We start from the raw sequence: 26,458 nt of genomic DNA, 5'->3' as shown, positions 1-26,458 counted from the left end.
CTTTACTTATTATGTCCCATGCTTGAGCACAGATAACACATAGGCAATAAATTCTGTCACAGGAAATGTATACCATCTAAAGGGTAAGATTTTTGCTACAGAAGGTTACCACTGAAAACTTTAAAATACATTTTTTCTTTGAGAGATGATTCCATAATATTGTATTTGCATGCTATACAAACTTTTATTCCCTGGGGGGAAAACAGCATATTATAAATTCATGTGAGTATGAATGATGTTACATATAATACAATGTTACTATTCAGCATTTATTAGCATCTTTAATATTCACTAACTATAGTTGTTATACTTTTCTAAGATGTTATATTTTCATGACAGATATAAGGCCCTTATAGGACACTAAAACTTTCCAAAGACTATACAGCCCATTCCCCACTTTCAATGTACAAATATTATATAAATATTCCCTGAGGATTTGAATTACTTTATCATTTATTTAAAGTTTTCCTTTCCAAGACTTATATTTAATATTTGATTTGATCATTTTTGGAAATGTTCTCAGTTAATTTTGCTCAGGACATATTTTGGAATAAAAAGATACTTATTTATATACTTTTAAAATTGACTGTACTTCATAAACTAGTACTTTTACCACATACAAATAACTTCAGCAAGTAAAATAAGGTGGTGGGTGCAGAGAAACCATCTCACATTTGATTCTCAAAGGGTGCAAAAAGTCCTGGGAAGCATTCCATGCATTTACCCTGGGAGAAGGCAATGCAATCTGAAATGCTATCTCATAACTCATAACTTACAAACTGCATGGGCCATACTTTTTTATTTTTTTAAGTGTAGAAATAAAAGAATAATTATTTCTTTAAAAAAACATAATTAAAATCTGCACTTTAGCATAACAACAACCTAATTTATAAGCATCATGCAAGGGGGCCTCTGAGGCTCTAAAAACAACACTGCACATCCAGGTGAACGAGCCAGAGCTGCTCTTGTGGAAGAATTCCTTCAACCATCTCCGTAAGAGACACCATGTTTACTATGCTCTGCCTCTTCGACCACTTAGACAATTCAGTTTGAAAGTTAGTAAAACATTTTTTTATGGGGAATTTAACCCTCATATATCCCTATGGAAAAGACCAACTAAAACCTGACCAATGTTTTTTCTCTACTCAAAAAAATAATTTTTTAAATTAATTTTTATTCTACAAGTTTTTTTTCTATTTTAAACTCATCATTTATTTATTGCATAAAAATGAAATGATTGATTCTTTAACAAAATTCTAAGTAATGTAAAAAATATAAATTGAAAATTACTTTCTATATAAAACTACAAGGTAGTTTGCCTAAAAATTGCTATATCATCAGACCCTGCAGATAATATGAATCCAATTTATAAGAGCCACCCCCCCTCACAAGAAAATAAAAAGTTCAAGAAAAATTTATTTTTTTATCAACTTGCCTCTAGCCTTTCCAGCTACCATATAATATCAGGGAAGCCTTCAAAGTTACAAGGACAAAGAAGAGAAGAAATACAGGCTACACAGCAGTTTAAAAGAAATGAGCACAATACTAATGTCTATTTAAATAATTGTAACTAACTAATAATAACTAACTCAGCTCCAAATTGACCTCCCCAATAACTCATTGCTGTTATTAAAAATCCATCCAATAGAATTTTGTTCCTTTGAGATAAGGTATTGGTCACATGCTTTCACAGGTACTATATTAAACCATGAAAACTATAGTTTAAGCTAAGTGCGAGGGAGCCAAGGATTCTCATGAAGAGAACCAGGTCCTGGTACAAGGTTTCTGCCCCATGACAGAAACCAGTTGGCTCTGTTGGCTAAAGAAGGATCCTCCAGAATGGCAGTCTTTTAAAAGTAAGGTGCATGTTTACGAAAGTCTCATTCGGTGAGTGAGGTACAGAAGAAAAGGAGCACTACAGCACTTGATGCTCATACATTTGTAGGCTGGTATATAATTGTTATTATGTATTCATAGACAACAGGACCTCAGTCACCAACTTGAGCCACAAGTTAAGGATTGAGTAGTGGGACAGACTTTTAGGGATGACCGGCAGGATCAAGACTAGAAATAAGCTGCCCAGCTACTGAGTTTGGGGTTCAGCTCTAAAGCTGAACTTGAAAAAGCATAGTATCTAGCAATAATTTTCATTTTAAACTCTTTAGAAGTTAGCTTAAAGCAGAAGCTGGAATTTATTACTTGAACAAGCATGGTGGTCAGGTGTACAGGGAAGAGATAATTTGGGACAGCAAATTCCTCCTTAGTTCTAATGTGTCATAGCAACTCATCTACTACAACTAGGGCACCAGAGCCCATGCTTTTTGGTTGATTTTTCCCAAGCCAACAGAAATACAATTTATCTATACCAACTACTAGTGTTTCATGGCAAGTTAAATAAATAATCTCTCTAAACCTTGTATCTCTATCTTTCAATTTAAAAAATTGTAAAATCCATATTCTAAGCCTCAGTGAGAACCCTTTGATGGCACTCAATAAATGTTTGCTTTCCATTGGGTGGACACAGATGATTGGAAATAATGATTGACACTGGACACATCAATGGATCTATTTAGTTAGGAGAAACCAAGGAAAGCCAAAGAAAAAGATTCAGAGGTAGCTGATAATTATTTGTCACTAGTTTCTTTCAATGAAGCAACTGATTACTTCTTCAATGAGAAATAAAATTTGATTGTACAGTACATGCAATGTGGTACTGGAGAGCATGAGCCTCTAAGAATAGCTGAGAAGTGAATCAAGAATGTTAAAATCATTAAAAAGTCATATTTGGAGAAAGAGAGGTATGGACTATGACTAGGTCACCTAATAAAATAATGTAAAAAGATAGCTCCAATTCACACTTGCAGTCATGGGGGTCTAGGGAAGGAGGGTATTGTCTGACAAAAATAATTTTTAAAAGTCAATTCTGGTAATAATCAGAAACATTTATTTACCACATGCAAACCATGGTAGTGCATGCATGTGCAGAGTGGGGAGAGTAAATAGAACATCAAGGATACATCTTACCTTTGTCAAATTGTCTAGAGCAAAAAATAAATATTATTTATATAACTATTGCAGAACTGGATGGATGCAAAAGTACTTTTGCATAAGCCACACTAGATCATATGAGACACACAGAGCCAAGATGCTCGTGTCCCATAAAATGCATTGCCTGAGCGCAAAGAGAATGAAAACAGATAGTAGCAGTGGGCTAGTGTGAGGAACGAGCCTGCATGTAGAGTATGGAAGAGAGGACAGAATTAAAAAAAAAAAAAACAGCCCTGGCCAGTTTGGCTCAGCGGTTAGAGCGTCGGCCTGCGGTCCGGAGAGACCCGGGTTCGGTTCCCGCTAAGGGCGCGTACTTCGGTTGCAGTTTGTCCCCGGCCCTGGTTGGTCGTGCGGGTGGCAGCCACTCGATGTGTCTCTTCACGTCGATGTTTCTCTCTCTCTCTCCCTTTCTCTCTCTCCCTCCCACTCTATCTGTACAAAAAATGGAAAAATATCCTCGGGTGAGGATGAGAAAAAAAAAAAAAAAACAAGTGGAACAGAGGATTAAAATTATATATATGACTGTGACATCAACCAATTGTTTATTTAAATATTGCTTGAATAGATAAAATTTATTAGTAAAAATGATAGAAATTTACATTATAAGAAATGTATGCCACTATTTTATTAACAATACCTCCTTCTGGGATCAGTAAATTTATGTTTTAAACTAATACTGGGAAACCACAGTTAGCTCTTTGCATCCATTTGATTCAAACAATTAAAGTCTGCTGTATACCTCTTTTGAGTAAATGTACATATTTTGATTAATGAGCAATCAAAATTGTCTTATTAATTGGAAAATGTATATATTATAGACTTTCTCAAGTCACTCTCTCAAAGAACAAAAATCAAAATTACATGTTTTCTCAGCCAACACATTTGACACCCACAGACTTTACTATCCTATAAAACCAATATTTTACAAGCTCCATTCCTTTCTTATATGCATTACTCATTATCTCTGTCTTGCCTTCTCCTGATAAATGGCTTCAGGTCATGATCAAGCATCAAATTAATGAGTTAAGACCCCAATCAACATGATTTTACAAGTTTTCCAGTGACTCTGCCTGGGCTTGCTGAGAGTTCTAAAAGGTTGCTTTTCCTCCTACATGCTCTAAAGTGACTTTTGTATGTTATCTCAACACTATCATCATCATGAATTCAAGATATGTTTGTTTTAGTGAAGTCCATACTTTGTCATGTTCTAAAGTATCTTAGAAACATTGTTGAAGACTTTAGTTCCTTCAGGCTCTAAGAATGACATGCACCTTGGCTGAACTTCCAAATAAATTCTACGTTTATCACTATTTTACTGCATCCTTTTATTTTTGTTGGTTTCCCTTACAAGCATGAATTCTCTTTGATCTTCCCGTACTTTGTAGCCACAATGAAATTTATAGTGTATGAGGTTCAATTCTTTTTTTTCCTATAAAACAGCCTTGACAACTTGGTACCACGATATTTCTATTCTACATGAACAAAAGACAACTCATTCCAGATATCTGATTCTGGTTTGTTTTCTCCAAATTTTCAAAAAGTTTCTTTCAAACTTCCCAGGTTAAGCCATCTACCAAAAATAAGACAAAAAATACATTTTAAATTTTCTTTATGTATTCCAGTATTTCTGGACTTCCAAGGCCATCAAATGTAGTGAGTAATATGAGTTTTTCCTCACTTGAGGTACTTGTTTGAAAAGTCAACATGTACTTCATTCCAACTAGTAATCTTCAGTAACCTATATCCCAGCCCACTCTCCACACACAATACCCCAAGGGTAATTCACAGCGAGAGGGAAAGGTTTCTTCGAACTTAAGATTTCCCCAACCCCACAATCTATTTTCTAATCGCAATGATGGCTCCCATATACTAATTTACCTAATTCTTTCACTTCCTTCCTTGTTAAATGTTTGTTTATATTCTACTATGTTTTAGCCCTAGGCTAAGTGCTGGTGATATAGAAATGAAGAACATGATCCCCCAGATCTAAGAAGTTCTGCAGGGATCACAAGTCTGTGGGGTAAGAGCTGACATGGACTGTCATCTGAGAGCACATTGGGGAGAATCTTTAGCAGTCCTGCTTGCCAGTTCCACTTAGCACTGGCGGCTTTCTGATGGGATCCATCAGCTGTCAGTGGTAACAATTCCATCAGCGGTGATGGTTAATTATGGGCTTCTAGTGGTCAATCTTCTCAGCAGTAGCAACTTACAGAATCTTCAATGGTCACTGAAGGGTCTCCCATGATTTGCTATCCTTCCTCACTGGACTGATTTGAAATCATCTTCTATAGGACTGTCTATGACAGCATGTCTGCTGATCCCTTCAGTGGCACTCAGGGTTTTAATCCGCTTTTTTAAAGAAGAATCTTCTTAACATGTTAGCAAAGGAACCACATAATCATATCTGAATGATATCCTCATTATGTGGATATCAGATTTAGCAGCATTCCTTCCAGAACATAGAGATAAGTGACATTCTTTGTTAACTTTTTTTTTTTTCAACCAATATGAGTTTTTCCTCACTTGAGGTACTGTCTCTTCTTGTCTGTGGCTCTGTCTCTTCTTGCCTCATCTCCAGTTTCTTTCTTAGCACTTCCAAGTGTATCTGAAAGCACTCATTACCCTAGCCTTGGGTAAATTCCCATAGTTCCTAGAACTTCTGGTAATTGTGTTACAGTACATACTTGGTTGAAAAAAAAAAAGTTGACAAACAATGTCACTTATCTCTATGTTCTGGAAGGAATGCTACTAAATCTGATATCCACAACTGAGTCACTCAAAAAGCTAAGTTCCCCAAATTTCAAGATGCTTCAAAAATTATGTGCGGTAGACAGAGATTTAGATTGCATGGAGAATTTGGTATTCTCTATGGAAGCAATTACTGCTCAGACATTTGTTAAAATGCTTCTTTTCAAATGAACTCATGGCTAGGGTCATGAGTGCCTTCAGATACACTTGGAAGTGCTAAGAAAGAAACTGGGGATGAGACAAGAAGAGACAGAGCCATAAACAATACATTCAATAAAGATAGCTACTGTTTACTATATACTGCATTAAACTCTACATAGATTACTTCATTTAATCCTCATAAATCTTTATAGGACAAGTAAATTCATTATAGCCATTGATTTTAGAAAGAGAGGAAGGAAAAGGGAAAGAGAAAGAGAGAAACATCAATAAGAAAGAACATCGACTGGGTGCCTCCTGCATGCCCCTCACTGGGGATTGGGCCCACAACCTGGGCATGTGCCCTGACAGAGAATTAAACCTGTGACCTCTTGGTGCAGGGGTCAATGCTCAACCACTGAGGCATACCAGCCAGGTTCACTATGTCCATTTAATAATGGCAAACTGAGGGTTAGAATGAAATTCTAATTATTAATCATCTGATGCATTAATATAAGAGTGTGCTGGCAATGGTAGCTTATGCAGTTAAGGTATTTGACAAAAGTCTTTTATATTCTTGTGTCATTAGCTTCAGAAACAGATAGAAAAATTCTCTTCTAAGACATCCCTTGAGGTTCCATTTTCTTAACTCTGTGGTGTTCAAATTACATATACGGTCCACAAACTTTTACAGAGATGTGGCAAAATAAGTCCGGTTGAGACCAAGATTTTGGCAATGTTTATACGAATGCTACATTGTCCACAAATCTATGTATCTTATCATCTATTTAGTATTTAATTTTTATTGTGTTTTACTAAAATACCAGTTCATAACTATCTAGACAACAATTTTAAAGGCAAAGTACCTGATCCACAGATTATTTAAGAGGCACAGTCTCGCTTGAGTTACCCACAAAATCTAAAGTTTAATTGAGACTGATAACTCAAGTGTCAGCTTAAATCTACAGGACTCACATAAGGGAGATACTGTCTTTGCTATTTTCAGGGGGAAATTAAAATCAACCTTAAGCATATTGTAAACTATATTGTTTCTTGAGTTTCTAAATATGCAATATGAGGAAGGATCACATATTCTTTAAGTTTCTTCTAGCTCTCTACTATAATAATTGCCACACCTATGTACAGTATGAGAGAAGAAAGTGGTTCTTAAAGTCTGATTCATTGAAACTTCTGCAAAGCTCCAAGAAATTTCAGAGTGTTTCATGTGTATGCTACATTTTAATATTAATTTATTTTACATATGTTATGAATTGGCTTTCATATAAAAAATTTTCATGGTATCATCAGAATTAGTGTGGCATTTACTCTCACTATGGTATTTTGTTGATTACAAATAAAATTTAAGTTGTGGGATTGTGCATTCATAAACCAGGTTTAAGCTCCTGGTCTTTCTCATTATGCATATCCTTTAAGCTTGAAGTTACCTAAGACCTATCAAACACATGCTGCCTACAATAAAAATTTAGGGAATAGAATATGTGTTCATATTTCATTTACTCTTGGAATATAATTTGCTAGAGGTTGAGTGCAAGAATAATTAAATAGATGTCTCCCCAATTGCAGAGGTTTTCTGCAAACCTCAGAAGCAAGAGAAATCACTCTTTAGGAGATTAAGACCTTAGTTACTAAATCCTACATTGCTGTAAACTTTATAAAGTGGCACTAAGAATAGTGGCCAAGCATCACTACATCCACTACAAAAGTTACTTATTGCTTAAGATAAAGCAAAACACTAGCATAGCAAATTAAGTTCAAAATCAAGAACATTTTACATAGATACCGTTTTACTTAAAGGAAGCACTTTACGGCTTCACTTTGTCATGTCCGAATTGCCAGCATCACTACTCTTATACTTTGGGGCCATAGTTGAGTAAAATAGGGTACATGGGCACAAGCACTGTGTGACCACAAGAGTCAGCATCCATCTGATAACCATGAGGGATACTAAGTAAGTGGCTAACGGGCTGGTAGTGTTCACCGTGTGGCTATTCTGGGCAAAGGGATGATTCACGTTCCATGAGGAAGCAAGTGGGGTGGAGTAAGATTTCATCATACTACTCAGAACAGTGCACAGTTTGAAACTATGAATTGTTTATTTCTAGAATTTTACATTTAATATTTTCCAGTGACAGTTTGTCTGCAGGGTACTGAAACCCTGGAAAGCAAAATCACAGAAAGTGAAATCGCAGATAAGGTGCAACTACTATACAGCTAACTCCCAGGTTAAGAGCTATTATGAGATTGAGATGCCATATGTTATCAGATAAAAATATTATGGTATGTCTGTCCTTATTTTTAATTTTTAGATAGAATGGAAGGGAGGGAGAAAGAGAGAAAGAGACAGAGAAAGAGAGAGACAGAGAGAGAGAAACATTGATGTAAGAGACACATCAATTAGTTGCCTCCCGCATGACCTCGGTTGGGGTCGGAATTGAACCTGCAACCCAGGTACGTGCCTTTGACCAGGAATTAAACCCGAGATCATTATTCTTCTGGCTGAGGCTCTAACTGCTGAGCTAAACCAGCCAGGGCAGGCATCTCAGTCTTATTTCTTTTTATATATACCCTCCTGAAAACTCTTAAACTTCTATTTCAAAAACTCTTATTATTATATTTAATAAACATTGAGAAAATTAATTCTAACCCAAGCATTTTAGGCTGAAAAGTATCTGGTATCAATAAGTGCTTATAAAAACAAATGGAGTCCTAGCTAGTTAGAGCATCGGCCTGCGGTACAGAGAGACTTGGGTTTGGTTCCCACTAAGGGCATGTACCTCGGTTGCAGTTTGTCCCTGGCCCTGGTTGGGTCGTGTGGGTGGCAACCACTCGATGTGTCCCTTTCACGTCAATGTTTCTCTGTCTTTCTCTTCCTCTCTCTCTCCCTCCCAATCTAACTGAACAAAAAAACAAAAAAATGTTCTCAGGTGATGATAAAAACAAAACAAAAATGGGGAAGGAAAAATGGTGGCGGAGTGAATGGAGCTACACAGACCATCTCCCTGGACCAAACTGGATTTACAACGAAAATAAAGGCAAATCTTCAGGAAGGGGCAACCGAAAGACACCTTGGAAAACCACATAACCAGGGACACCAACTCAATCCTAGTAGGCTTGCGAGGACGCGAGAGGGGGCCAGGGCGGCCTGAGCTGGGACCAGAGGACTCGGCGAGAAGTTGCTGCAGCCTGGGCTGTGACCCCGCCTGAGTCCTGCGAACTCTGCTGCCTGCTAAGCCCTCGGCTGGTGCCGCACGTACTGGCTGGGACCAAGGGACTCTGCTGGAAGCTGCTGCAACCTCGGCAGTGTCCAGCTACCGCGGCTTAGTCTGGGGCTTCTGCTGAGTGCAACGCCCTCGGCTGGTGCCACGGCCGCGGCCGCTCTTGGCTTGAAACAGCGCCCTCGGGTTAAAAGTCCCAGGCAGCTCCACAACACAGAGTCTAGACAGAGGCTAAATTGGCAGCAACCTCTCACCTTGGGCTCCGGCAGAGGGATGGCAGACTGGAATGGAACTGTGTGGGGACACTCAGGTTTTGGAGGGTGCTAAGAGCTTTAGCTGAGTGCACCCATGCAGGACTGTGGTCATCTTACTCCTTCCGCGGGCCCTGGGGAGAGGCGAGACAGCGGCTCCTCGCTCAGAGATACAACCCCACCTGGTGGCCTTTGAAATGCCAATGGAGGCCCATTAACAACCAGCAGCTGGCCCCACCCTCGGGAAATCCTCTTACACTGAGCACCTGAGGGAGTTTTCAGGCAACTCAGAAACCAAGGGTCTTCAGGTGATCTCTACTAATAGCCTCCAGGCAAAAAAAGCTAGAGGATAACTACCATTCCCTGGGCTAGCAACACTAACCAGAAAAGCTAAGACTTGACGGTGCTTAAAGTGGGTCCTCACTGGTTCATCCAAACCCAGGAGAGGGAACCACAAACAGCATAACACCAACATCCACAGGGAAAATTTGGCAGACTCCAAAGCCCACTATGATAGCCAAAATGGTGAAAAACAGAAACAAAAGCCAAATGAAAGAACAAGAGACCTCTACAGAAGATGAGATAAATGAGGTGCAGTTAAGCAAGTTAACAGAACTAGAATTTAGAGCCATGATGTTGAGGAAGCTCAACAGCATGTGTAAGGATATGAGCACCATGAGTAAAGACAAAGAAATGTTGAAAATCAACCAGTTGGAAATTAAAACCAACAAGAAGAAATGAAGAATGACATATCAGAAATGAAAAACACATTGGAAGGTCTACAAAGCAGAGTAGGGGAAGCTGAGGACCGGATCAGTGAATTAGAAGACAGGCTAGAAAAATCAACCAATCAGAAAACCAAAAGGAAAAAACGATTAAAAAACAGGAAGACAGCTTAAGAGAACTGTGGGACAACTGGAAACAGAATAATATTCACATCATAGGAGTCCATGAAGAAGAACAAAATAAGCAAGGGTTAGAGAATATATTCAAAAAAATACTGACAGAAAACTTCCCTAATTTAGTGAAGGAAGAAGGCATTCAAGTTCAAGAATCGCAGAGAGCCCGAAGTAACAAGAACCCAAACAGGCCCACACCAAGACACATAGTAATCAAAATGCCAAAAATTAAAGACAAAGAGAGATTCCTAAAAGCAGCAAGAGATAAGCAACAGGTTACCTACAAAGGAAACCCCATAAGGCTCTCAACAGAAACACTACAGGCCAGAAGGGAATGGCATGAAGTAATCAAGGTCATGAAAAACAAGGATCTGAATCCAAGACTACTCTACCCAGCAAGGCTATCATTCAAAAAAGAAGGTCAAATAAAGAGCTTCCCAGGCAAAAAAAAAAAAAAAAAAAAAAAAAAGGCTAAGGGAATACATTAGCACCAAACCAGCACTGCAAGAAATGTTAAAAGGACTGCTGTAATTACCAGGAGAAATGGGAAGAAAACTAGAACCACAATGAACAAAAATGGCAATAAATAAGTACATATCAATAATCACCTTAAATGTAAATGGAATGAATGCTCCCATAAAAAGACACAGAGTAGCTGATTGCATAAGAAAGCATGACTCATCTATATGTTGTTTACAAGAGACCCACCTCACAACAAAAGACTCACATACATTGAAAGTAAAGGGATGGAAAAAAATCTTCCAAGCAAACGGAAAGGAAAAAAAAAAAGCTGGGGTAGCAATACTCATCTATGATAAAATAGATTTCAGAATGAAGGCCATAATAGAGAAAAAGAAGGCCACTACATAATATTGAAAGGATCTATCCAACAGGAAGATATAACCTTGATACACATATATGCACCCAATATAGTAGCACCAAAATATATTTAAAAACTTCTGGAGGACTTCAAAGGAGAAATCGATAGCAATACAATCATAGCAGGGGACTTCAACACCCCGCTGACATCACTCAATAGATCGTCTAGACAAAAAATTAGCAAGGAAACAGAGACTCTAAATGGAGCACTAGACAAAATGGATTTAATAGATATCTACAGAGAATTACACCCCAAAACTACAAAATTCACATTCTTCTCAAGTGCACATGAGACATTCTCAAAGATAGACCACATGATAGGACACAAACTAAGTCTCTACAAATTCAAGAAGATTGAAATCATATCAAGCATCTTCTAAGATCACAATGGCATGAAACTAGAAATCAATTGCAAGAAGAACATACAAAGACATTTGAACGCATGGAAGCTAAATAGCATGTTATTAAACAATGAATGGGTCACCGAGGAGATCAAGGAAGAAATCAAAAACTTCCTGGAAACCAATGAAAATGAAGACACAATAACACAAAATCTATGGGATGCAGCGAAAGCAGTTCTGAGAGGGAAGTTCATAGCACTACAGGCCTACCTCACAAAAGAAGAAAATCTCTAATAGATTATTTAACCTCACAACTTAAAGAACTGGAGAGCAAACAAAAGGAAAACCCCAGAGCAAGTAGAAGGAAGGAAATAGTAAAGATCAGAGCAGAAATAAATGACATAGAGACCAAAAAAACAATTCAAAGGATCAATAAAAGAAAGAGCTGGTTTTTCAAAAAGATAAACAAGATTGATGGACCCTTAGCTAGACTAACCAAGAAACAAAAAGAGAGAACCCAAATACACAAAATCAGAAAAGAGGAGAGATAACAACTGACACCACAGAAATACAAAAGATCGTTAACAACTATGAACAATTATATGGCAAAAAATTCGACAATCTAAGCAAAATTGACAAATTTCTGGAAACACATAGTCTCCCAAAACTGGACCAGGAAGAGATAGAAAACTTGAACAGACCAGTAACAACAGAAGAAATTAAAGATGTAATCAAGACTCTCCCAGCAAACAAAAGCCCAGGCCTGGATGGCTTCATGGGGAAGTTTTACCGAACATTCAAAGAAGAACTAATACCCATTCTCCTCAAACTATTTCAAAAAATTCAAGAAGGAAGACTTCCAAACTCGTTTTATGAAGCCAGCATATTTCTAATTCCAAAACCAGAAAAAGACACAACAAAGAAAGAAAACTACAGGCCAATATCCCTGATGAACATAGATGCCAAAATCCTGAACAAAATACTAGCAAATCGGATCCAGCAATACACCAAAAAAATTATCCACCATGACCAAGTGGGATTCATCCCAGGGATGCAAGGCTGGTACAATATTCGCAAATCCATAAACGTGATACACCACATAAATAAAATGAAGAATAAAAACCACATGATAATATCAATAGATGCTGAAAAAGCCTTCGACAAAATCCAGCATCCATTTCTAATAAAAACGCTTAGCAGTGTGGGATTAGAGGGATCATATCTCAACATAATAAAGGCCATATATGAAAGACCTACAGCCAACATCATACTCAATAGGCAAAAACTAAAAGCTTTTCCCTTAAGAACAGGAACAAGGCAAGGATGCCCACTTTCGCCACTCCTATTTAACATAGTACTGGAAGTCTTAGCCACAGCAATCAGACAGGAAGAAAAAATAAAAGGGATCCATATTGGAAAGGAGGAAGTGAAACTGTCATTATCTGCAGATGACATGATACTATACATAGATAACCCCAAAGACTCCATCAAAAGTTTACTAGACTTGATAAATGAATTTGGCAAAGTAGCAGGTTACAAAATTAACATCAAGAAATCGATGGCATTCTTATACACCAATGATGAACTCACAGAAAGAGAAACTAAGAAAACAGCCCCATTTACCATTGAGGCAAAAAAAATAAGATACCCAGGAATAAACTTAACCAAAGAAATAAAGGAGCTATTCGCAGAAAACTACAGGTCATTGAAAAAAGAAATAGAGCAAGATATAAAAAAGTGGAAGCACATACCCTGTTCATGGATTGGGAGAATTAACATCATTAAAATGTCCATATTACCCAAAGCAATCTATAGATTCAACACAATCCCCATCAAAATACCAACGGCGTACCTCACAGAATTAGAACAATTATTTCAAAAGTTCATATGGAACCAAAAAAGGCCTCGAATAGCCACAGTAATCTTGAAAAGGAAGAAAAAAGTTGGAGGGATCACAATACCAGATTTCAGGTTATACTACAAAGCCACTGTAATCAAAACAGCCTGGTACTGGCACAAGAGCAGGCATATAGACCAGTGGAACAGAACAGAGAACCCAGAGCAATATGCTCAATTAATATTTGACAAAGGTGGCAAGAGCATACAGTGGAGTAAGGACAGCCTCTTTAATAAATGGTGCTGGGAAAATGAGACAGCTACTTGCAGAAAAATGAAACTAGACCATCAACTTACACCCTACACAAGAATAAACTCAAAATGGATAAAAGACTTAAATGTAACTCATGAATCCATAAAAATCCTAGAAGAGACTGTAGGCAACAAATTTTTTGACACAATATGCAGCAGAATTTTTACTGACACATCACCTAAGGCAATAGAAACAAAGGAGAAAATGAACACATGGGACTACATCAAACTCAAAAGCTTCTGCATAGCAAAAGATACAATCATCAAAATGGAAAGGCTACCTGTGGGAGACTGCATGGCATCCATTTTGCTAAAATCTGCTCTGCCATCTCCTGCCCCAAGGCAGGATACCTCTGTATACAATGGTTCTGCATTCCTTTAAGTAACCATTTACTCAGCCAGTTATGCTCTGTTTATCTTTTGTTCCACCCGGGATATTTACGTGATATTTACCTGAAATTGTTTCAGGGTGGTTACCACAAACTTATCGCTTGGCAACAAATGTTCTTGTTTTTCTGCTTCTTGCCCTATATATACTGTGGATCTCCCCAAAATAAATGAGACTTGATCAGAGCCCTGTCTTGTCTCCATTTCTCTGTCTCTTGTCCCTCCTCATCCTCACTCCCCCTCTAGAGTCCTAGTTGCTCAACCTGCGGGACGGGTCAGCTACCCACTGTATGGGAGAGCATAATTGCCAATGATATATCAGATAAGGGGTTAATTTCCAATACATATAGAGTGCTCATAGAAATCCACAAAAGGAAGACAAAAATCCAATTAAAAAATGAGCAGAGGAACTAAATAGACACCTCTCCAAACAGGACATACAAATGGCTAAGAGACATATGAAGAAATGCTCATCATCACTCATCATCAGAGAGATGCAAATTAAAACAACAATGAGTTATCACCTCACACCTGTCAGAATGGCTGCCATCAACAAATCATCAAACAACAAGTGTTGGTGAGGGTGTGGAGAAAAGGGGACTCTAGTGCATTGCTGGTGGGAATGCAGACTAGTGCAGCCACTATGGAAAACAATATGGTGTTACCTCAAAAAATTAAAAATTGAACTTCCATTTGACCCAGTGATCCCACTGCTAGGAATATACCCTAAGAAGCCTAAAACACCAATCAGAAAGAATATGTGTACCCCCATGTTTGTAGCAGCACTATTTACAATAGCTAAGATCTGGAAACAGCCCAAGTATCCATCAGTAGATGAATGGATAAAAAAGCATTGGTACATATACACAATGGAGTACTACGCAACGGTAAGAAAGAAAGATCTCTTATCCTTTGAGACTACATGGAGGAACCTAGAAAGTATCACCCTAAGTGAAACAAGCCAAACAAAGAAAGACAAGTTTCATATGATCTCACTTATTTGTGGACTATAATGAACATAACAGTCTGAGGAATGGGGTAGTCCCAGAGACATGGAAGTGGGGTACAGACTGACAATCCCCTAAAGAGGGTGGTGGTGGGGGAGAGATAAACCGCAGAACTTATATGCATCTATGCATGAACAGTGGACATGGACAACAAACTGGGGAGGGGGCAGGGTGGGAGGGGGAGGGGGGAATCAGTGGGGGGAAAAGGAGAAACATCTGTAACAAAAATTAATTAATAAAAACATAAATTAAAAAAAATCAACCATATAAATGGCATAGTATTTACTTTTGTTGAATGATTAAAAATCTTCAACTACAGAAATATATATATATATCCAAGGACATTTTTCCATTTTTTGGTCAGATAGAGTGGGAGGGTGAGAGAGAGAGAGAGAAACATCGATGTGAAAGGGACACATCAAGTCGTTGCCACCTGCACAACCCAACCAGGGCCATGGACAAACTGCAACCGAGGTACGTGCCCTTAGCGGGAACCGAACCCGGGTCTCTCTGGACCACAGGCCAACGCTCTAACCGCTGAGCCAAACTGGCCAGGGCTCAAGAATATATTTTTATTGATTTTAGAGAGAGAGAGAGAGAAACATTGATGTGAAAGAAAAGCACAGATTGGTTGCCTGCCAGATGCTCTGTGACCATGAATCGAACCCACAACCTTTTGGTGTACAGGGTGACACTCAACCAACTTGACCCACACTGCTAGGGCTTGGCTAGTTTTTCAAGACCATTATTGCTATGAGATAGTATCTTCTTTTTTGAAAAAAAAAATGGTTTTATTGATTTTTTTTAGAGAGATAGAAACATCAATGTGAGAGAGAAACATTGAGTGGCTGACTCCTTTATGCTCCTGACTGGGGATCGAGCCCGAAACCCAGGCCTCAGGTATGTGCCCTGACCAGCAATCAAACTGAGACCTCTCAGTCCAAGGGATAATATTCAATCCACTGAGCCACACCAGCCAGGCAATAGAATGTATCTTCTGACATCAAGAGAAATTAAATGTTGTAAGCTTTAATTTGTATTGTAAGCAATAAAACATTTGGTTAACATTTTTCAGTATTTGTATTTACTATCAGATTTTTGCCTTTTAAAATATTCCTATTAATGTTTGTTTTGTCCATACAAAGGTTTAAAAGCTATTAAAAGTTAACCTGAAGTTAAATGCATTTACAGATTGGTGGTGCTGGTGGTGGTTGCTTTCTTTTTAAAATGCAATCAATTATCATTGTAATATGCAAACATTTCTTTGTACAAATGACAACAAATTGGATAAATAGGCCTTCAAGTTGCAAAAAATTGTCAGCCAAGGCCATCTAAAACAGATTTATCCAGGCTGGTTTTCTAAGCTTCCTAAGGAGAAACAATGTCTAGATAGATAAAAAACATGTGTTTTGGGGGAAAAGAAAATCATCTTCAGTAATGAGGTTGGCAAGTTCAGGCCATGGCGCCTACTAGTCAAGGCTTAAATATGCCTCAGGTTCACTCGATGTGCCAGGCACTGCTGCGCTCACTTTTGTAGGATTCTAATTTGGGTTGCAAAGTGAATTGTGTTCCCATTGCTCTAGAGGCAGGAGACATGGGAGAATGCATCTGGTCGTGGATGAAGTGAGACCTAAGGATGTCCCTTCTCCAAAAGTAAAATGTGATACTATCAGAGCTACGAGTTTCTAAGATGGGTGATAAATTGGGGAGAGAGAAGTAGAGAAAACTAAGGAAAGCCCTCTGGTCTTCCTAAGCAGAGAAGTCAAATTTAAATTTCCACAACACTCTTTAACAATCCAATGTCTTTATTCTCAAACACAGTGGTCAAAATGAGAAAAAATTGTAGAAGGAATCCAGCTGCGGTATTCATTTTTAGCCCAAAGTAAATAATTTTTGAGCAGAAGTTTCTTTTCCACATAATGCTGGCTTTCAACATATATGCACTTTTAATGAAGAGCACGTGAGCAAGAGCTTGATGCAGCCCTTAGAGCTCAAGCCAACTACTCTGTGGTTCTGGGTTCTGATCCAACAGTCACTACTGACTGCTCACACAATAATATTTAAAATGACTTCTTCACCTTACAAAATCTTGTTTTCATAAAAGCCATAGCTTCTCATAAGTCATGATTATTTAAAATATCTGTGGCTTACATAGTTAGCCTTACTCAACCTATGCAATTGTTTACAATTAAATCCATGGTATTTAAAAGTGGGCATAAAGTTGATTACAGCTTAGCTATTACTCACTCTTCTACAATGGATGCTGCATGTTTCTAGTCAGAACTAAATAATTTGATAACATCAAACTAAGGCCTTGAAGATTAGCCAACTCTCCCAAATATAATTTAGGTTTACTTTTTGTTATTCATTAACATGGATTCATCCAATAAATATTTATTGAGCAACTTTTATGTGTCAAGTCTCAAATTATGCTGGTGACAAAATAGTAAAGAAATAGTCAGATCTTTTGCCTTAAGGCTCATAAGAGCTAACGTGTGTGTGTGTGTGTGTGTGTGTGTGTGTACTTTTGTGGCAACAGTTAAATAATCACACCTACAGTATATTAGCACAAGGCATGGTAAGTGCTGTGAAGCAAAAGTAGAATGTACAGTGAAAGATTGGAAAACAAAATTTTATTCAAATGTATACTTTCAAAGTAACCACAATTACACATTTGCCTATTGAGCTGACTTGATGTGATTTGCCATAGGTAACTTTTATCCTTTATCCCTCTTTCATGTGGTCTCTTGAAGCTTTTCTTAGTGACCAGTGTCTCTGCTGCTCATAGTCTCTCATCCCAGTGCTACATGGGAATTGGACTGAACCTACACTCTGACTTTTTTCTTTGTTAACGTTCTCTCTTTTGTTACTGAGGTTGCATTCTCCCTTTTGCTACTAGTGGTAGGGATACATTTTTGTCATAGATGTGATGTATTTGCTTACTTCTTGCTAGCAATGCCTTCATTCTTAGCAAGGAATGACAAAAGTAACTTCAGAAAACACAGAGTAGGCAATATTTTTGGCAAAATATGTTCTCTATGTTCCTCTCAAATAACAGTGCAGAAGCCTGGACAGTTTTGCTCAGTGATTAGAGCATTGGCCCATGGACAGAAGGGTCTTGAGTTCAATTCCCAAGAAGGACTCGTGCCTGAGTTGCAGGTTCAATCCAGGTCGTGTGGGAGGCAACCAATCAATGTGTCTCTTTCACATTGATGTTTCTCTTTCTCTATCTTTCTCTCCCCCTCCCCACCTTACACTTGCTCTAAAAATCAATGGAAAAAATATCTTTGGATGAGGAGTAGCAAGAAAAATAAATAACAGTGCAGAAGGAGTTGCCAATTGTACAGCAAACTACAGCCAACCTTGAACTAATGAAGTACTTTTTTCTGTGTAATCCCAGCATTCCACCACTGAAAAACTCACCCAACTTCTTTGGTCTGTTATCACCTTTATCAGGCATTCTTTCCACTTAAGCCAAAGGAGATCCTTTTTCAAAAGAACGTTTATGTGTAGTTTTTTCTTCTTGGAGGAAATTTGTTTTCTGTCTTCATGGTGATTTGCAATTTTTGCATTTAAAAATGAATACTAGCACTTGACAGATTAGTTGACTTAAAGAACATTTACTGAGCACCTGCTTATCCATTCTAATTTACAATGTAAACCATGATGCCCATGATCCAGGCCAAAGTTTGTTACTCATGGGAAAAGACACATTGTTCAGATTTATTTGAAGCATGGAGATGTTTTGCTAATAATCTATATAGTCACTTTTAATTATAATAGTCTGTTCTAAGACATATTAGAAAATTTTCTTACTTTGAGTTGCTATTTATTTTAAGGCTTAAAAATATGAAGAAAAATACAATAATAAATAAATAATATAAGAATAAACTCTGTTTCACGTTCTCACAACTGTAAACCTATGTTTACCCCACACTGTATATAAATTTCTATAAATGTAAGTTAAAAAAAATAACATGCAGCCCAGCCAATGTGGCTCAGTGGTTGAGCATTGACCCATGTATGAGGTTGCCGGTTCGATTCCTAGTCAGGGCATATGGCTATGTTGTGGGCCCTATCGCCAGTGGGGGGCATGCAGGAGGTGGCCAATCAATGTTCACTCTCATCGATATTTTTACCTCTCTCACTCTCCTTTCCTCTGTCTTTAAAATCAATAAAGAAAAAAAAGAATAAATAAATATATAAATAAAAGTAACTTGCAGTTTTTGTGGCCATTATAACTAAGATTAGTCCATTTGGGAATCATTTGGGGAATAAACACGAAGTTGAGTTGTGGCTTAGAAAAAGAGAAACATTTCTTTATATTTCCCTTTGCTGTGGGATGGGCTTTCTTTAGCCATAAATTTCTTAGGATTAAAACTTGAAAATGTGTAATAAAATTATTTTTTAAATATCAGTTATTTATTGTATGAGTAGATATCTGTGTAATTATATAAACACGACCATTATGTTTTCTTGCTTGGAGTTAAGAGCAGAGTGGGGAGGGAACAAAAACTGTTTATAAATATTAACTACCAAATAACATGTTAAAGTGACAATTCAAAACTAAATTAATGTTTGAAGTAAAATTAGTGTGTGTACTTTACATTTCACTCCACTTATGTTCTCAAAGCCAAAGTATCTATTAAGTCATGCTGCTATAATTAGAGGATTTATCATATAAAAGAAATTAGTAAGTTCAGGTTTTGATTCTGAAATAAAAACTTTTTTTTTATACTAATGGCTTTTAATAAAGGCTAGATTTCTTACATAAATTTAACAACTTTGACTTGGGAGGAGATGAGTAACCAAGTGAGCACAAACTAAAATTTTTATTTTCTGATGTAGTTATGATTAGATTTAGAAAATGTAATAATATTCAAAAGTGATTCCTGGAAAGTGTGTAGCTTTATTAAGAATACCAAGAAGCCAAGCGCTCTGGATAGTGTACAAATCTCAGGAAAGACATGGCTCAATTTTGGTCAGAAGTAAAGACAAATAAGGAGAGTAAAAATGAAAGCTTTATTATTTTGCCTAATTTGGATCTCTGTAACAATCTTAAAAAAATATTAACTACTGACAATTGTTTAGAGAGGAATAAGTTTTTAACATTCTTTGCAAAGTTGAAATAGTATAAACTGGGTTATACTCTTGCTGCTTATTTAAATTTTTGAGAACTTATTCAACTAGAAATTTGGATGGATATCTAATAGTCATTCTCTTAAATATATATATATGTATATATATATATACACACACACATATATATCTTTTATCTTCATTGTTGAAAGTATTACAGATGTTGCTCCCTTTTCCCCCATTGATCCCCTTCTTATAAATATATTTTATTTTTTTCTAAATCTTTATTGTTGAATGTAGGATGTATTACAGATGTTCCACATTTTTCCCCCATTGACCACCTCCTCCCCACTCCCGCCCCCCTCCCGCCTTTTCCCACACTATTGTCTGTGTCCATTGGTTATGCATATAAGTTCTCTGGTTTATTTCTTCTCACCCCCCCCCCCAACTGCTTTCCCTTTGAGGTTTGTCAGTCTAGCAATGTATTTGTACTTCTTAATCCCTTCACCTTTTTCACCCATTCCCCCAACCCCCCTCCCATCTGGCAAACAACAAAATGTTCTCTGTATCTATGAGAATGTTTCTGTTCTACCTGTTCATTTTGTTTGTTGATTTCATTGTTGATAGATATGTATTCATTGCCATTTTGTATGTTCATATATTTTATCTTTCTCTTCAAAAAGACCCTTCATCATTTCATATAATAACAGTTTGGTGGTGATGAACTCCTTTAACTTTTTCTTTTCTGGGAAACTCTTTATATGGCCATTGATTCTAAATGACAGCTTTGCATGATAGAGTAATCTTGGTTGTAGGTTCTTGCTTTTCATCACTCTGAATATTTCTTGCCACTCCCTTCTGGCCTGAAAAGTTTCTTTTCAGAAATCAGCTGACAGCCTTATGGGAACTCCCTTGTAGGTCACTAGCTGCCTTTCTCTTGGTGCTTTTAAGATTCTCTCTTTGTCTTGAACCTTTTGCATTTTGATGATGTGTCTTGGTGTGGGCCTCTTGGGGTTCATCTTGTTTGGGACTCTCTGTGCTTCCTGGACTTGTATGTCTGTTTCCTTCAACAAGTTAGGAAAGTTTTCTGCCATTATTGTTTCAAACAGGTTTTCCATTTCTCGCTCTTCTCCTTCTGGCACCCCCAAGATGCTAATGTTGGCATGTTTGAAGTTGTCCCAGAGGCTCCTTACACTATCCTCACTTTTTTGGATTCTTTTTTCTTTTTGCTGTTCTGATTGGGCATTTTTTTGCTTCCTTATAATCCAAATCGATGGTTTGCTTCTTGGATTTACGTACTCTACTATTGAATCTGTGTAAATTATTCTTTATTTCAGTTAATGCCTCCTTCATTTCTGACTGTGCATCCATCATTTCTGACTGGTCCTTTTTTATGCTCTTGAGGCTCTCATTAAGTTCACTGAGGTTCTCACTGAGTTCATTGAGTATCCTTATAAGCAGTATTTTGAACACAGCATCTGTTAGGTTGTTTATCTCCATTTTGCTTCATTCTTTTCTTGGGATTTTGTTCTGTTCTTTCATTTGGGACCTGTTTCTTTGTCTCCTCATTTTGGCTGCCTCCCTGTGTTTGTTTCTGTGTATTACTTAACGAGCGGTATGGGGCTCGCTGAGACCAGATGCTGCTCGTTTGAAAGAATTTAGGAAAAACCTGAAGCAGGATCCAAGACAGGCCAATCCTATGGTTAAGCAAGTGGCAACAGCTTGGGTGGGCCTGAAAGTTGGGTGGGGCGGGGCTCAGGGAATCACCAGGGTGGGACAAACAGTGTCAGCCAGGTTGCTGGAGTCCCAGTTATGGTGGCTGTCTGCTGCCCCAGGGAAGGGCTCACCAAAAGAACAAAGGCCTCTGACAGCACATTTGTCCTGGAGAAAGCCCCCTCTCCAGCCCTCGCTCCAATGCCAAACAGCTCAGTTCTTCCCTGTATGTCTCTGGTGCCCCTCGAGCTGCCTCCCCTCCAAGCTTAGAGGGAGAGAGTCCGATAAGTCCGTGCGCGGGCCCTTTAAGGAGCTGCCTGGGGCTCCAGCTGCTTCAGCCTCCCTGAGCCTCAGTTCCTGCTGGTTTTTCCAGCCAGAAGTTATGGCTGGAAACTGGAACCCTGAGCGGGGCACTGGAACCCTGAGCGGGGCACCTGGTGTGGGATGGGGACCCCTCAGTCCTCAGGAAGGACCTTCCCAGCCGAGGTATCCTCCTGATTTTTATCCACCACACATGGGTGTGGGACCAGCCCATCTCACCACCGGCCCTCGGTGCCTCTGCCCCTCCCACCAGTCTGGATGTGGCTGCTGCTTTAATTCCGTAGTTGTAGGACTTCCATTCAGGTTGATTTCAGGCAGTTTTGAATGATGGTTGTTCTGTAGTTTAGTTGTAACTTTGATGTGGTTGTGGGAGGACGCGATACCGCGTTTACCTACGCCGCCATCTTGACCGGAAGTTCTGTAAATATATTTTAAATAAATTTTTGAATTACAAAGTCCAAGGTTGAAAGTTCTATCCAATTCAAAAGGTAATTTTTAAAACATTCTCTGTGCACTAAGTACTTGGAATAAAAAATTAAAGACTTAATTGATTCCCTTAAGAAGCTGAAAATCTTGGCCCTGGTGAGGTAGCTCAGTTGGTTAGAGCATCGCCCAGATCACCAAGGTTGCAGGTGTGATCCCTGGTCAGGGCATATACAAGAAGCAACCAAAGAATTCATGAATAAGTGGAACAACAAATGGATGTTTCTCTCTTTCTCACTAAAATCAATCTACCAATAATAATAATAAAAAGAAGCTGATAACCTCAAGAACAGAAGTCAACAAACAGATATTTCAACAAGTTATTGTGAGGCGTAAGTTGGACAATGAGATATAGAAAAGGTCCTTGCTTGGCTTTCATAGCTTTGTGATTTCATATAAATTGCTTAGATCTCTGTTCCCTGTCTCTGAAATTGGTGTGATAATAATAGTATCTGCCTCATAGAGTTGTTGTGAATAGTAAATTGGCTGATAGATGTAAATTACAGAAAGGTGCTTGGCATACAAAATCAGTCTACAGTGTTCCTCTCAAATATTTTATATAAAATAGCATAATGCCAACCACTTAGGAAGCATTCAGTAAATATTAGCTAGTATTAGTGCTTATTATTGAAACGAAGTATTGGGACTCTGCTAAAAATTGCAGTCAAGATCTCTGCTTTAGTTAAAACCACCAGATAAATTTTAGCAAACAATTATTTAGCTTGTGAGGCAGCCTTTGTATATTAATATGATTTTACTATGAGAATTGAGGCTCCTGTAAGAAGTCTGGGTTTATTGGTCTAACATAGGAAATAACCCCATCTATGGATTATAAATAAGACCAAAAAGCAATGCAAAGTTTAAGAGGATTTTAAAAGGGAACTTGTGAGAAATGTAAATGTAAATGTCGAACATTAAAAATACTAGTTATAGCCCTGGCTGGTTTGGCTCAGCGGTTAGAGCCTTAGCCTGCGGTCCTGAGAGACCTGGGTTCAGTTTCCGCTAAGGGCGTGTACCTTGGTTGCAGTTTGTCCCCGGCCCTGGTTGGGTTGTGTGGGTGGCAACCACTCGACATGTCCCTTTCACGTCAATGTTTCTCTCTCTCTCTCCTTCCCACTCTGTCTGAACAAAAAATGGAAAAAATGTCCTTGGATGAAGATAAAAAAAAAATACTAGTTATAATATTCAAATATCTCACATAGAGAATTAAAAGGTAAGCCAGAGCAAATTAGAAATGGTGGATTCTTTGCAGAGAGCTTTGTTGTGAAACCCCCATTTAACCAAGCTTTCCTGCACCTCAAGCCTAGTAAAAAAAGGGCAATGTCAGAGTCCTACCTGAATACCTATAAAATGCATGTGAGAACTGACCAGATGCTGATGAATGAAGAAATAAGTTGTCACTTCTTTGGAACTGTCCTGTATTTCCAGCCCTAGTCAACTGAAAAGATGCCTAAAAGTTACCCATAGACTAGATGCAAATTAGGTGCAAGAGAGAGCCAGTGGAGCTGTTTAGGCACTGTCAATTAGTCACTTTGAAGAGTGAGTGGGCCTCAGCAGAGGGTATTGAAGGTCACTAGGGACTGTGAAAGGAGTCAGCAATAAGCTAGAGGAGAGTATATCACTTCTTCCATCTGAGTAACTACAGGTGAGAGTTAGCAGTGGATGGGCAGTCTCCAGAGCCCATCAAAGTGCCCATCAGAGTCTATATTCAGTCAGCCAGGTGACTTCTTTCTTCCTCTCCATCCCTCTCCTCCTGCACTGTCCTCAAACTCTGAAGAGGCTAAAAATCAGAGGAGGAGGAAAGCTAGAGAACAAGGTGATTGAGAAAGAAAGCAGCAGCAGACTTTGCTTCATTCTCTGCAGCAGGCACCAAGACAGAAATAGGAGGGGGAGTCACTGTGACTAAGAATAGTTGAACAGTTTGACATCACATGCAACTGGACATTCTAATTCTGAAATGAAACTATCTTGCAACTTGAATTGATCAAAGGACTTCTATTACTTCATAGTGATTAGAGAAATCATGGGATATTTTGGTTTTGTGTTTTCTTATGGGTACAAGAGATAAACTAGCCCACTGAGCAATATTCAAACACTGACAAGACAACAAATTATTTTTAAGCACACAACATAAATTAGTTTGTTCAATTTATTACATTAAATTCAGAAATAAATACTGGGAAAAAAATCATAGCTCTGTTTCTGTGGAAGGCCTTCATGAAGTCTCTTTTCTATTTTTTAATTTTATTTTTATTGTTGACACTATTACAGCAATCTCCAATACCCCCCACTCGCTCCCCACCCCCATTCAGTCCCTTCCCCACCCCACCCTTACCACATTGTGCCCATGAGCTATGCATATATGTTCTTTGGTTAATCTCTTACCTTCCTTCATCCAGTCTCCCTCTCTCCCCATCCCTCTGACATCTGTCAGTCTGTTCCATGTATCCATGCCTCTGGTTCTATTTAGTTTATCAGTCTATTTTGTTAGATTCCACATATAAGTGAAATCATACGGTATTTGTCTTTCTCTGGACTGGCTTATTTTGCTTAGCATATTAATCTCCAGGTCCATCCACTTCTTTTTACAGCCACGTAGTATTCCATTGTGCACATGTAGCACAGCTTTTTTATCCACTCATCTACTGATGGGCACCTGGGCCGTTTCCAGATATTGGCTATTGTAAACAACACTGCTAAGGGTGCATATATTCTTTCTAAATGGTGTTTCGGGATTCTTAGAATATATTCTCAGAAGTGGGATCACTGGGTCAAAGGCAGTTTCATTTTTAATCTTTTGAGGAAACTCCATACTGTTTTCTATAGAGACTAGACCAGTCTTTATTCCCACCAGCAGTGTACTAGGGTTCCCTTTTCTCCACATCCTCTCCAGCACTTGTTGTTTGTTGATTTATTGATGGTAGCCATTCTGACAGGTATGAGGTGGTATCTCATTTCAGTTTTAATTTGCATTTCTTTGATGTTTAGTGACAGGCATTTTTTTCATATGTCTATTGGCCATCTGTATGTCCTCTTTGGAGAAGTGTCTATTCAGGTCATCTGGCCATTAATAATTGGATTATTTATCTTCCTGGTCTTGAGTTGTATCTTTATGAAACCAGAGGATTGCCTTATAACGTTGGAAGTATTTTTCTAATTTCTTATAAAAATAATTTTACATTTTATTTTATTATTTAAAATTTTTTTTCTTTATTGATTTTAGAGAGATGGAGAGAGAGATAGAAACATTGATGCGAGAGAACATCAATTGGCCGCCTCCTGCATGCCCCACACTGGGCATGTATCCCGACCAGGAATCGAACTCTTGGTGCATGGGTTGATGTTCAACCACTGAGCCACACCAGCTGGACATAATTTTATATTTTAAAACATAAATTTGAAAAGTTTCTATAGTGAATTGCAATAGGGCAGGTTTTTCTTTGTCCTTTTAACCACATGTCTTCCTGGCAGCCAATTATTTTAAGCTCAAGTACCAATAGCAATGATTTCCTAAGAGGAAGATTTCTAATACCTTCCCTGAGCAAGGAGTATTTTTATTCAACAAATGTTCAAGTCTATACTTTGCAGTAGAACATGTGTTAAAACCCAGATATACAGCAGGAAACAAGAAACACAGCATCTAGCCCCTTCCCTCCTGGAACTCATAGGCTCATGCAGGAGAAAAGACTAGAAATAAATTGATGAATAAACAAGGTAGTGTCAACTAATGTTAAGGACGAAGATCAAAGTAAATCTGGGGAGACATGAGTAGAGAGCAAG

Source organism: Molossus molossus, unplaced genomic scaffold (assembly GCF_014108415.1).
Source record: "Molossus molossus isolate mMolMol1 unplaced genomic scaffold, mMolMol1.p scaffold_m16_p_7, whole genome shotgun sequence".
Lineage (NCBI taxonomy): Eukaryota > Metazoa > Chordata > Mammalia > Chiroptera > Molossidae > Molossus > Molossus molossus.
The sequence above is the reverse complement of the archived record's forward strand: the minus strand, read 5'-3'. Positions refer to the sequence as shown.